Genomic DNA, 14,285 nt, shown 5'->3' with positions numbered 1-14,285 from the left:
ATCTTGACCCCCATATCCCTTTGAAAGGGGCGTAGGGGCAAATATTGTGATAATTTGAATAAACACCAATTTCAGGCCGTAATGGTAAGGGCCGGGATGGTTCAGGATTTTGGAGGAAAATATATACTTTTTTTAATAGGCTAGTTTCTCCACAATAAATGTACCTACATGCAATTAAATCGATTCTGACCCCCATATCCCTTTGAAAGGGGCGTAGTGGCAAATATTGTAAAAATTTGAATTATCACAACTTTCGGGCCGAAATTGTAAGGGCCGGGGTGGTTCTGCATTTTGGAGGAAAATATTATATTTTTTTAATAGGCTAGTTTCCCCACAATGAATGTACTTACATTCCATTAGGTTGATCCTGACTCCCATATCCCTTTGAAAGGGGCGAAGGGGCAAATATTGTAAAAGTTTTAATTATCACAACTTTCGTGCCGAAATTTTAAGGGCAGGGGTGGTTCAGCATTTTGGAGGAAAATATGTATTTTTTTTAATAGGCTAGTTTCCCCACAATGAATGTACATACATGCCATTACATGGATCCTGACCCCCATATCCCTTTGAAAGGGGCGTGGGGGCAAATATTGTAAAAATTTGAATTATCACAATTTTCGGGCCGAAATGGTAAGGGCCGGGGTGGTTCAGCATTTTGGAGGAAAATATTATTTTTTTTGAATAGGTTAGTTTCCCCACAATGAATGTCCATACATGCCATTAGATGGATCCTGACCCCCATATCCCTTTGAAAGGGGCGTAGGGGCAAATATTGTGATAATTTGAATAAACACCAATTTCAGGCCGAAATGGTAAGGGCCGGGGTGGTTCAGCATTTTGGAGGAAAATATTATATTTTTGAATAGGCTAGTTTCCCCACAATGAATGTACTTACATTCCATTAGGTTGATCCTGACTCCCATATCCCTTTGAAAGGGGCATAGGGGCAAATATTGTGATAATTTGAATAAACACCAATTTCAGGCCAAAATGGTAAGGGCCGGGGTAGTTCAGCATTTTGGAGGAAAATATATATTTTTTTGAATAGGTTAGTTTCCCCACAATGAATGTCCATACATGCCATTAGATGGATCTTGACCCCCATATCCCTTTGAAAGGGACGTAGGGGCAAATATTGTAAAAATTTGAATTATCACAACTTTCGGGCCGAAATTGTAAGGGCCGGGGTGGTTCAGCATTTTGAAGTAAAAAATTATATTTTTTGATTAGGCTAGTTACCCCACAATGAATGTAGATACATGCCATTAGATGGATCTTGACCCCCATATCCCTTTGAAAGGGGCATAGGGGCAAATATTGTGATAATTTGAATAAACACCAATTTCAGGCCAAAATGGTAAGGGCCGGGGTGGTTCAGCATTTTCGAGGAAAATATTATATTTTTTGAATAGGCTAGTTTCCTCACAATCAATGTACATACATGCCATTAGATGGATCCTGACCCCCATATCCCTTTGAAAGGGGCGTAGGGGCAAATATTGTAAAAATTTGAATTATCACAACTTTCGGGCCGAGATGGTAAGGGCCGGGGTGGTTCAGCATTTTGGAGGAAAATATATTTTTTTTAATAGGTTAGTTTCCCCACAATGAATGTACATTCATGCCATTAGATGGATCCTGACCCCCGTATCCCTTTGAAAGGGGCGTAGGGGCAAATATTGTGATAATTTGAATAAACACCAATTTCAGGCCAAAATGGTAAGGGCCGGGGTGGTTCAGCATTTTCGAGGAAAATATTATATTTTTTGAATAGGCTAGTTTCCTCACAATCAATGTACATACATGCCATTAGATGGATCCTGACCCCCATATCCCTTTGAAAGGGGCGTAGGGGCAAATATTGTAAAAATTTGAATTATCACAACTTTCGGGCCGAGATGGTAAGGGCCGGGGTGGTTCAGCATTTTGGAGGAAAATATATTTTATGCCTCCGCCACCGAAGGTGGTGCCGGAGGCATCATGTTTTCGGGTTGTCCGTCCGTACGTCCGTACGTCCGTACGTCCGTCCCGTTTGACCGTTATCACAATATCTCAAGAACGATTTAAGATTTAAACTTAAGACTCGGGAATGGTATTTATCACCATAGGAAGACGATCTGATTAGATTTTGGAGTACGTAGGTCAAAGGTCACAGGTCACAGAGGTCAACTTATGAAATTCCTTGTATTGAGTTTGTTAGCGCGATATCTCAAGAACCATTTGAGATTTAAACTTCAAACTTAAGGATAGTATGTATCACCATAGGAAGACGATCTGATTAGATTTTGGAGCACGTATGTCAAAGGTCAAGGGTCACAGAGGTCAACTTATGAAATTCCATACATTGAGATTGTTATCATGATATCTCAAGAACCACTGGAGATTTAAACTTCAAACTTAGTGATAGTGTGTATCACTATAGGAAAACAATCTGATTACATTTTGGAGCACGTAGGTCAAAGGTCAAGGGTCATAGAGGTCAACTTATGAAATTCCATACATTGAGATTGTTATCATATCTCAAGAACCACTGGAGATGTAAAAACTTCAAACTTAAGGATAGTATGTATCACCATAGGAAGACGATCTGATTAGATTTTGGAGCACATAGGTCAAAGGTCAAGGGTCACAGAGGTCAACTTATGAAATTCAATACACTGAGATTGTTATCATAATATCTCAAGAACCACTGGAGATTTAAACTTCAAACTTAATGATACTGTGTATCACCATAGGAAGACAATCTGATTAGATTTTGGAGCACATAGGTCAAAGGTCAAGGGTCACAGAGGTCAACTTATGAAATTCCATACATTGAGATCGTTATCGCGATATCTCAAGAACCACTGGAGAATTTTCACTTCAAACTTAATGATAGTATGTATCACCATATCATAATATCTCAAGAACCACTGGAGATTTAAACTTCAAACTTAATGATAGTGTGTATCACCATAGGAAGACAATCTGATTAGATTTTGGAGCACGTAGGTCAAAGGTCAAGGGTCACAGAGGTCAACTTATGAAATTCCATACATTGAGATTGTTATCATGATATCTCAAGAACCACTGGAGATTTAAACTCCAAACTTGTTTAAATTGCTCTATGGCGGAGGCATCATTTTCGACTGCGCGCAGTCAAAATTCCATCTAGTTTTTAATAGGTTAGTTTCCCCACAATGAATGTACATTCATGCCATTAGATGGATCCTGACCCCCGTATCCCTTTGAAAGGGGCGTAGGGGCAAATATTGTAAAAATTTGAATTATCACAACTTTCGGGCCGAAATGGTAAGGGCCGGGGTGGTTCAGCATTTTGGAGGAAATTATATATTTTTTTTAATAGGTAAGTTTCCCCACAATGAATGTCCATACATGCCATTAGATGGATCTTGACCCCCATATCCCTTTGAAAGGGGCGTAGGGGCAAATATTGTGATAATTTGAATAAACACCAATTTCAGGCCGTAATGGTAAGGGCCGGGATGGTTCAGGATTTTGGAGGAAAATATATATTTTTTTAATAGGCTAGTTTCTCCACAATAAATGTACCTACATGCAATTAAATCGATTCTGACCCCCATATCCCTTTGAAAGGGGCGTAGTGGCAAATATTGTGATAATTTGAATAAACACCAATTCCAGGCCGAAATGGTAAGGGCCGGGGTGGTTCAGCATTGTGGAGGAAAATATTATATTTTTTGAATAGGCTAGTTTCCCCACAATGATTGTACCTACATGCAATTAAATCGATTCTGACCCCCATATCCCTTTGAAAGGGGCGTAGTGGCAAATATTGTAAAAATTTGAATTATCACAACTTTCGGGCCGAAATTGTAAGGGCCGGGGTGGTTCAGCATTTTGAAGGAAAAAATTATATTTTTTGATTAGGCTAGTTACCCCACAATGAATGTACATACATGCCATTAGATGAATCCTGACCCCCATATCCCTTTGAAAGGGGCGTAGGGGCAAATATTGTGATTATTTGAATAAACACCAATTTCAGGCCGAAATGGTAAGGGCCGGGGTGGTTCTGCATTTTGGAGGAAAATATTATATTTTTTTAATAGGCTAGTTTCCCCACAATGAATGTACTTACATTCCATTAGGTTGATCCTGACTCCCATATCCCTTTGAAAGGGGCATAGGGGCAAATATTGTGATAATTTGAATAAACACCAATTTCAGGCCAAATGGTAAGGGCCGGGGTAGTTCAGCATTTTGGAGGAAAATATATATTTTTTTTGAATAGGTTAGTTTCCCCACAATGAATGTCCATACATGCAATTAAATCGATTCTGACCCCCATATCCCTTTGAAAGGGGCGTAGTGGCAAATATTGTAAAAATTTGAATTATCACAACTTTCGGGCTGAAATTGTAAGGGCCGGGGTGGTTCAGCATTTTGAAGGAAAAAATTATATTTTTTGATTAGGCTAGTTTCCCCACAATGATTGTACCTACATGCCATTAGATGAATCCTGACCCCCATATCCCTTTGAAAGGGGCGTAGGGGCAAATATTGTGATTATTTGAATAAACACCAATTTCAGGCCGAAATGGTAAGGGCCGGGGTGGTTCAGCATTTTGGAGGAAAATATTATATTTTTTTAATAGGCTAGTTTCCCCACAATGAATGTACATAAATGCCATTAGATGGATCCTGACCCCCATATCCCTTTGAAAGGGGTGTAGGGGCAAATATTGGGATAATTTGAATTATAACAACTTTCGTGCCGAAATTGTAAGGGCCGGGGTGGTTCAGCATTTTAGAGGAAAATATTATATTTTTTTAATAGGCTAGTTTCCCCAAAATGAATGTACATAAATGCCATTAGATGGATCCTGACCCCCATATCCCTTTGAAAGGGGCGAAGGGGCAAATATTGTAAAAGTTTTAATTATCACAACTTTCGTGCCGAAATTGTAAGGGCAGGGGTGGTTCAGCATTTTGGAGGAAAATATATATTTTTTTTAATAGGCTAGTTTCCCCACAATGAATGTACATACATGCCATTAGATGGATCCTGACCCCCATATCCCTTTGAAAGGGGCGTAGGGGCAAATATTGTAAAAATTTGAATTATCACAATTTTCGGGCCGAAATGGTAAGGGCCGGGGTGGTTCAGCATTTTGGAGGAAAATATTTTTTTTTTGAATAGGTTAGTTTCCCCACAATGAATGTCCATACATGCCATTAGATGGATCCTGACCCCCATATCCCTTTGAAAGGGGCGTAGGGGTAAATATTGTGATAATTTGAATAAACACCAATTTCAGGCCGAAATGGTAAGGGCCGGGGTGGTTCAGCATTTTGGAGGAAAATATTATATTTTTTGAATAGGCTAGTTTCCCCACAATGATTGTACCTACATGCAATTAAATCGATTCTGACCCCCATATCCCTTTGAAAGGGGCGTAGTGGCAAATATTGTAAAAATTTGAATTATCACAACTTTCGGGCCGAAATTGTAAGGGCCGGGGTGGTTCAGCATTTTGGAGGAAAATATTATTTTTTTGAATAGGTTAGTTTCCCAAAAATGAATGTCCATACATGCCATTAGATGGATCTTGACCCCCATATCCCTTTGAAAGGGGCGTAGTGGCAAATATTGTAAAAATTTGAATTATCACAACTTTCGGGCCGAAATTGTAAGGGCCGGGGTGGTTCAGCATTTTGAAGTAAAAAATTATATTTTTTGATTAGGCTAGTTACCCCACAATGAATGTAGATACATGCCATTAGATGGATCTTGACCCCCATATCCCTTTGAAAGGGGCATAGGGGCAAATATTGTGATAATTTGAATAAACACCAATTTCAGGCCAAAATGGTAAGGGCCGGGGTGGTTCAGCATTTTGGAGGAAATATTTTTTTTTGTTGAATAGGTTAGTTTCCCCACAATGAATGATCATACATGCCATTAGATGGATCCTGACCCCCATATCCCTTTGAAAGGGCGTAGTGGCAAATATTGTGATAATTTGAATAAACACCAATTTCAGGCCGAAATGGTAAGGGCCGGGGTGGTTCAGCATTGTGGAGGAAAATATTATATTTTTTGAATAGGCTAGTTTCCCCACAATGATTGTACCTACATGCAATTAAATCGATTCTGACCCCCATATCCCTTTGAAAGGGGCGTAGTGGCAAATATTGTAAAAATTTGAATTATCACAACTTTCGGGCCGAAATTGTAAGGGCCGGGGTGGTTCAGCATTTTGAAGGAAAAAATTATATTTTTTGATTAGGCTAGTTACCCCACAATGAATGTACATACATGCCATTAGATGAATCCTGACCCCCATATCCCTTTGAAAGGGGCGTAGGGGCAAATATTGTGATTATTTGAATAAACACCAATTTCAGGCCGAAATGGTAAGGGCCGGGGTGGTTCTGCATTTTGGAGGAAAATATTATATTTTTTTAATAGGCTAGTTTCCCCACAATGAATGTACTTACATTTCATTAGGTTGATCCTGACTCCCATATCCCTTTGAAAGGGGCGAAGGGGCAAATATTGTAAAAGTTTTAATTATCACAACTTTCGTGCCGAAATTGTAAGGGCAGGGGTGGTTCAGCATTTTGGAGGAAAATATATATTTTTTTTAATAGGCTAGTTTCCCCACAATGAATGTACATACATGCCATTAGATGGATCCTGACCCCCATATCCCTTTGAAAGGGGCGTAGGGGCAAATATTGTAAAAATTTGAATTATCACAATTTTCGGGCCGAAATTGTAAGGGTCGGGGTGGTTCAGCATTTTGGAGGAAAATATTTTTTTTTTGAATAGGTTAGTTTCCCCACAATGAATGTCCATACATGCCATTAGATGGATCTTGACCCCCATATCCCTTTGAAAGGGACGTAGGGGCAAATATTGTAAAAATTTGAATTATCACAACTTTCGGGCCGAAATTGTAAGGGCCGGGGTGGTTCAGCATTTTGAAGTAAAAATTATATTTTTTGATTAGGCTAGTTACCCCACAATGAATGTAGATACATGCCATTAGATGGATCTTGACCCCCATATCCCTTTGAAAGGGGCATAGGGGCAAATATTGTGATAATTTGAATAAACACCAATTCCAGGCCAAAATGGTAAGGGCCGGGATGGTTCAGCATTTTGGAGGAAAATATTTTTTTTTTTTGAATAGGTTAGTTTCCCCACAATGAATGATCATACATGCCATTAGATGGATCCTGACCCCCATATCCCTTTGAAAGGGGCGTAGTGGCAAATATTGTGATAATTTGAATAAACACCAATTCCAGGCCGAAATGGTAAGGGCCGGGGTGGTTCAGCATTGTGGAGGAAAATATTATATTTTTTGAATAGGCTAGTTTCCCCACAATGATTGTACCTACATGCAATTAAATCGATTCTGACCCCCATATCCCTTTGAAAGGGGCGTAGTGGCAAATATTGTAAAAATTTGAATTATCACAACTTTCGGGCCGAAATTGTAAGGGCCGGGGTGGTTCAGCATTTTGAAGGAAAAAATTATATTTTTTGATTAGGCTAGTTACCCCACAATGAATGTACATACATGCCATTAGATGAATCCTGACCCCCATATCCCTTTGAAAGGGGCGTAGGGGCAAATATTGTGATTATTTGAATAAACACCAATTTCAGGCCGAAATGGTAAGGGCCGGGGTGGTTCTGCATTTTGGAGGAAAATATTATATTTTTTTAATAGGCTAGTTTCCCCACAATGAATGTACTTACATTCCATTAGGTTGATCCTGACTCCCATATCCCTTTGAAAGGGGCATAGGGGCAAATATTGTGATAATTTGAATAAACACCAATTTCAGGCCAAAATGGTAAGGGCCGGGGTAGTTCAGCATTTTGGAGGAAAATATATATTTTTTTGAATAGGTTAGTTTCCCCACAATGAATGTCCATACATGTAATTAAATCGATTCTGACCCCCATATCCCTTTGAAAGGGGCGTAGTGGCAAATATTGTAAAAATTTGAATTATCACAACTTTCGGGCTGAAATTGTAAGGGCCGGGGTGGTTCAGCATTTTGAAGGAAAAAATTATATTTTTTGATTAGGCTAGTTTCCCCACAATGATTGTACCTACATGCCATTAGATGAATCCTGACCCCCATATCCCTTTGAAAGGGGCGTAGGGGCAAATATTGTGATTATTTGAAAAAACACCAATTTCAGGCCGAAATGGTAAGGGCCGGGGTGGTTCAGCATTTTGGAGGAAAATATTATATTTTTTTAATAGGCTAGTTTCCCCACAATGAATGTACATAAATGCCATTAGATGGATCCTGACCCCCATATCCCTTTGAAAGGGGTGTAGGGGCAAATATTGGGATAATTTGAATTATAACAACTTTCGTGCCGAAATTGTAAGGGCCGGGGTGGTTCAGCATTTTAGAGGAAAATATTATATTTTTTTAATAGGCTAGTTTCCCCAAAATGAATGTACATAAATGCCATTAGATGGATCCTGACCCCCATATCCCTTTGAAAGGGGCGAAGGGGCAAATATTGTAAAAGTTTTAATTATCACAACTTTCGTGCCGAAATTGTAAGGGCAGGGGTGGTTCAGCATTTTGGAGGAAAATATATATTTTTTTTAATAGGCTAGTTTCCCCACAATGAATGTACATACATGCCATTAGATGGATCCTGACCCCCATATCCCTTTGAAAGGGGCGTAGGGGCAAATATTGTAAAAATTTGAATTATCACAATTTTCGGGCCGAAATGGTAAGGGCCGGGGTGGTTCAGCATTTTGGAGGAAAATATATATTTTTTTGAATAGGTTAGTTTCCCCACAATGAATGTCCATACATGCCATTAGATGGATCCTGACCCCCATATCCCTTTGAAAGGGGCGTAGGGGTAAATATTGTGATAATTTGAATAAACACCAATTTCAGGCCGAAATGGTAAGGGCCGGGGTGGTTCAGCATTTTGAGGAAAATATTATATTTTTTTAATAGGCTAGTTTCCCCACAATGATTGTACCTACATGCAATTAAATCGATTCTGACCCCCATATCCCTTTGAAAGGGGCGTAGTGGCAAATATTGTAAAAATTTGAATTATCACAACTTTCGGGCCGAAATTGTAAGGGCCGGGGTGGTTCAGCATTTTGGAGGAAAATATTTTTTTTTGAATAGGTTAGTTTCCCAAAATGAATGTCCATACATGCCATTAGATGGATCTTGACCCCCATATCCCTTTGAAAGGGGCGTAGTGGCAAATATTGTAAAAATTTGAATTATCACAACTTTCGGGCCGAAATTGTAAGGGCCGGGGTGGTTCAGCATTTTGAAGTAAAAAATTATATTTTTTGATTAGGCTAGTTACCCCACAATGAATGTAGATACATGCCATTAGATGGATCTTGACCCCCATATCCCTTTGAAAGGGGCATAGGGGCAAAAATTGTGATAATTTGAATAAACACCAATTTCAGGCCAAAATGGTAAGGGCCGGGGTGGTTCAGCATTTTGGAGGAAAATATTTTTTTTTTTGAATAGGTTAGTTTCCCCACAATGAATGATCATACATGCCATTAGATGGATCCTGACCCCCATATCCCTTTGAAAGGGGCGTAGTGGCAAATATTGTGATAATTTGAATAAACACCAATTTCAGGCCGAAATGGTAAGGGCCGGGGTGGTTCAGCATTGTGGAGGAAAATATTATATTTTTTGAATAGGCTAGTTTCCCCACAATGATGTACCTACATGCAATTAAATCGATTCTGACCCCCATATCCCTTTGAAAGGGGCGTAGTGGCAAATATTGTAAAAATTTGAATTATCACAACTTTCGGGCCGAAATTGTAAGGGCCGGGGTGGTTCAGCATTTTGAAGGAAAAAATTATATTTTTTGATTAGGCTAGTTACCCCACAATGAATGTACATACATGCCATTAGATGAATCCTGACCCCCATATCCCTTTGAAAGGGGCGTAGGGGCAAATATTGTGATTATTTGAATAAACACCAATTTCATGCCGAAATGGTAAGGGCCGGGTGGTTCTGCATTTTGGAGGAAAATATTATATTTTTTTAATAGGCTAGTTTCCCCACAATGAATGTACTTACATTCCATTAGGTTGATCCTGACTCCCATATCCCTTTGAAAGGGGTGAAGGGGCAAATATTGTAAAAGTTTTAATTATCACAACTTTCGTGCCGAAATTGTAAGGGCAGGGGTGGTTCAGCATTTTGGAGGAAAATATATATTTTTTTAATAGGCTAGTTTCCCCACAATGAATGTACATACATGCCATTAGATGGATCCTGACCCCCATATCCCTTTGAAAGGGGCGTAGGGGCAAATATTGTAAAAATTTGAATTATCACAATTTCGGGCCGAAATGGTAAGGGCCGGGGTGGTTCAGCATTTTGGAGGAAAATATATTTTTTTTTAATAGGCTAGTTTCCCCACAATGAATGTACTTACATTCCATTAGGTGATCCTGACTCCCATATCCCTTTGAAAGGGGCATAGGGGCAAATATTGTGATAATTTGAATAAACACCAATTTCAGGCCAAAATGGTAAGGGCCGGGGTGGTTCAGCATTGTGGAGGAAAATATTATATTTTTTGAATAGGCTAGTTTCCCCACAATGATTGTACCTACATGCAATTAAATCGATTCTGACCCCCATATCCCTTTGAAAGGGGCGTAGTGGCAAATATTGTAAAAATTTGAATTATCACAACTTTCGGGCCGAAATTGTAAGGCCGGGGTGGTTCAGCATTTTGAAGGAAAAAATTATATTTTTTTGATTAGGCTAGTTACCCCACAATGAATGTACATACATGCCATTAGATGAATCCTGACCCCCATATCCCTTTGAAAGGGGCGTAGGGGCAAATATTGTGATTATTTGAATAAACACCAATTTCAGGCCGAAATGGTAAGGGCCGGGGTGGTTCTGCATTTTGGAGGAAAATATTATATTTTTTTAATAGGCTAGTTTCCCCACAATGAATGTACTTACATTCCATTAGGTTGATCCTGACTCCCATATCCCTTTGAAAGGGGCATAGGGGCAAATATTGTGATAATTTGAATAAACACCAATTTCAGGCCAAAATGGTAAGGGCCGGGGTAGTTCAGCATTTTGGAGGAAAATATATATTTTTTTGAATAGGTTAGTTTCCCCACAATGAATGTCCATACATGTAATTAAATCGATTCTGACCCCCATATCCCTTTGAAAGGGGCGTAGTGGCAAATATTGTAAAAATTTGAATTATCACAACTTTCGGGCTGAAATTGTAAGGGCCGGGGTGGTTCAGCATTTTGAAGGAAAAAATTATATTTTTGATTAGGCTAGTTTCCCCACAATGATTGTACCTACATGCCATTAGATGAATCCTGACCCCATATCCCTTTGAAAGGGGCGTAGGGGCAAATATTGTGATTATTTGAATAAACACCAATTTCAGGCCGAAATGGTAAGGGCCGGGGTGGTTCAGCATTTTGGAGGAAAATATTATATTTTTTTAATAGGCTAGTTTCCCCACAATGAATGTACATAAATGCCATTAGATGGATCCTGACCCCCATATCCCTTTGAAAGGGGTGTAGGGGCAAATATTGGGATAATTTGAATTATAACAACTTTCGTGCCGAAATTGTAAGGGCCGGGGTGGTTCAGCATTTTAGAGGAAAATTATATTTTTTTTTAATAGGCTAGTTTCCCCAAATGAATGTACATAAATGCCATTAGATGGATCCTGACCCCCATATCCCTTTGAAAGGGGCGAAGGGGCAAATATTGTAAAAGTTTTAATTATCACAACTTTCGTGCCGAAATTGTAAGGGCAGGGTGGTTCAGCATTTTGGAGGAAAATATATATTTTTTTTAATAGGCTAGTTTCCCCACAATGAATGTACATACATGCCATTAGATGGATCCTGACCCCCATATCCCTTTGAAAGGGGCGTAGGGGCAAATATTGTAAAAATTTGAATTATCACAATTTTCGGGCCGAAATGGTAAGGGCCGGGGTGGTTCAGCATTTTGGAGGAAAATATTTTTTTTTTGAATAGGTTAGTTTCCCCACAATGAATGTCCATACATGCCATTAGATGGATCCTGACCCCCATATCCCTTTGAAAGGGGCGTAGGGGTAAATATTGTGATAATTTGAATAAACACCAATTTCAGGCCGAAATGGTAAGGGCCGGGGTGGTTCAGCATTTTGGAGGAAAATATTATATTTTTTGAATAGGCTAGTTTCCCCACAATGATTGTACCTACATACAATTAAATCGATTCTGACCCCCATATCCCTTTGAAAGGGCGTAGTGGCAAATATTGTAAAAATTTGAATTATCACAACTTTCGGGCCGAAATTGTAAGGGCCGGGGTGGTTCAGCATTTTGGAGGAAAATATTTTTTTTTTGAATAGGTTAGTTTCCCAAAAATGAATGTCCATACATGCCATTAGATGGATCTGACCCCCATATCCCTTTGAAAGGGGCGTAGTGGCAAATATTGTAAAAATTTGAATAATCACAACTTTCGGGCCGAAATTGTAAGGGCCGGGGTGGTTCAGCATTTTGAAGTAAAAAATTATATTTTTTGATTAGGCTAGTTACCCCACAATGAATGTAGATACATGCCATTAGATGGATCTTGACCCCCATATCCCTTTGAAAGGGGCATAGGGGCAAAAATTGTGATAATTTGAATAAACACCAATTTCAGGCCAAAATGGTAAGGGCCGGGGTGGTTCAGCATTTTGGAGGAAAATATTTTTTTTTTTGAATAGGTTAGTTTCCCCACAATGAATGATCATACATGCCATTAGATGGATCCTGACCCCCATATCCCTTTGAAAGGGGCGTAGTGGCAAATATTGTGATAATTTGAATAAACACCAATTTCAGGCCGAAATGGTAAGGGCCGGGGTGGTTCAGCATTTTGGAGGAAATATATATTTTTTGATAGGCTAGTTTCCCCCACAATGAATGTACATACATGCCATTAGATGGATCCTGACCCCCATATCCCTTTGAAAGGGGCGTAGTGGCAAATATTGTAAAATTTGAATTATCACAACTTTCGGGCCGAAATTGTAAGGGCCGGGGTGGTTCAGCATTTTGAAGGAAAAAATATATTTTTGATTAGGCTAGTTTCCCCACAATGAATGTACATACATGCCATTAGATGAATCCTGACCCCCATATCCCTTTGAAAGGGGCGTAGGGGCAAATATTGTGATAATTTGAATAAACACCAATTTCAGGCCCGAATGGTAAGGGCCGGGGTGGTTCAGCATTTTGGAGGAAAATATTATATTTTTTTAATAGGCTAGTTTCCCCACAATGAATGTACATACATGCCATTAGATGGATCCTGACCCCCATATCCCTTTGAAAGGGGTAGGGGCAAATATTGTAAAATTTGAATTATCACAAACTTTCGGGCCGAAATTGTAAGGGCCGGGGTGGTTCAGCATTTTGGAGGAAAATATTATATTTTTTTAAATAGGCTAGTTTCCCCACAATGAATGTACATACATGCCATTAGATGGATCCTGACCCCCATATCCCTTTGAAAGGGGCGTAGGGGCAAATATTGTAAAAATTTGAATTATCACAACTTTCGGGCCGAAATTGTAAGGGCCGGGGTGGTTCAGCATTTTGGAGGAAAATATATTTTTTTTTTTAATAGGTTAGTTTCCCCACAATGAATGTCCATACATGCCATTAGATGGATCCTGACCCCCATATCCCTTTGAAAGGGGCGTAGGGGCAAATATTGTGATAATTTGAATAAACACCAATTTCAGCCGAAATGGTAAGGGCCGGGGTGGTTCAGCATTTTGGAGGAAAATATTATATTTTTTTGAATAGCTAGTTTCCCCACAATGAATGTACATACATGCCATTAGATGGATCTTGACCCCCATATCCCTTTGAAAGGGGCGTAGGGGCAAATATTGTAAAAATTTGAATTATCACAACTTTCGGGCCGAAATTGTAAGGGCCGGGGTGGTTCAGCATTTTGAGGAAAATATTATTTTTTTTGAATAGGCTAGTTTCCCCACAATGAATGTACATACATGCCATTAGATGGATCCTGACCCCATATCCCTTTGAAAGGGGCGTAGGGCAAATATTGTAAAATTTGAATTAACACAATTTCGGCCGAAATTGTAAGGGCCGGGGTGGTTCAGCATTTTGGAGGAAAATATTATATTTTTTTAATAGGCTAGTTTCCCCACAATGAATGTAGATACATGCCATTAGATGGATCTTGACCCC

The sequence above is a fragment of the Strongylocentrotus purpuratus genome, unplaced genomic scaffold (assembly GCF_000002235.5).
Source record: "Strongylocentrotus purpuratus isolate Spur 01 unplaced genomic scaffold, Spur_5.0 spur5_scaffold_11, whole genome shotgun sequence".
Lineage (NCBI taxonomy): Eukaryota > Metazoa > Echinodermata > Echinoidea > Camarodonta > Strongylocentrotidae > Strongylocentrotus > Strongylocentrotus purpuratus.
This window is presented reverse-complemented; position numbering follows the sequence as displayed.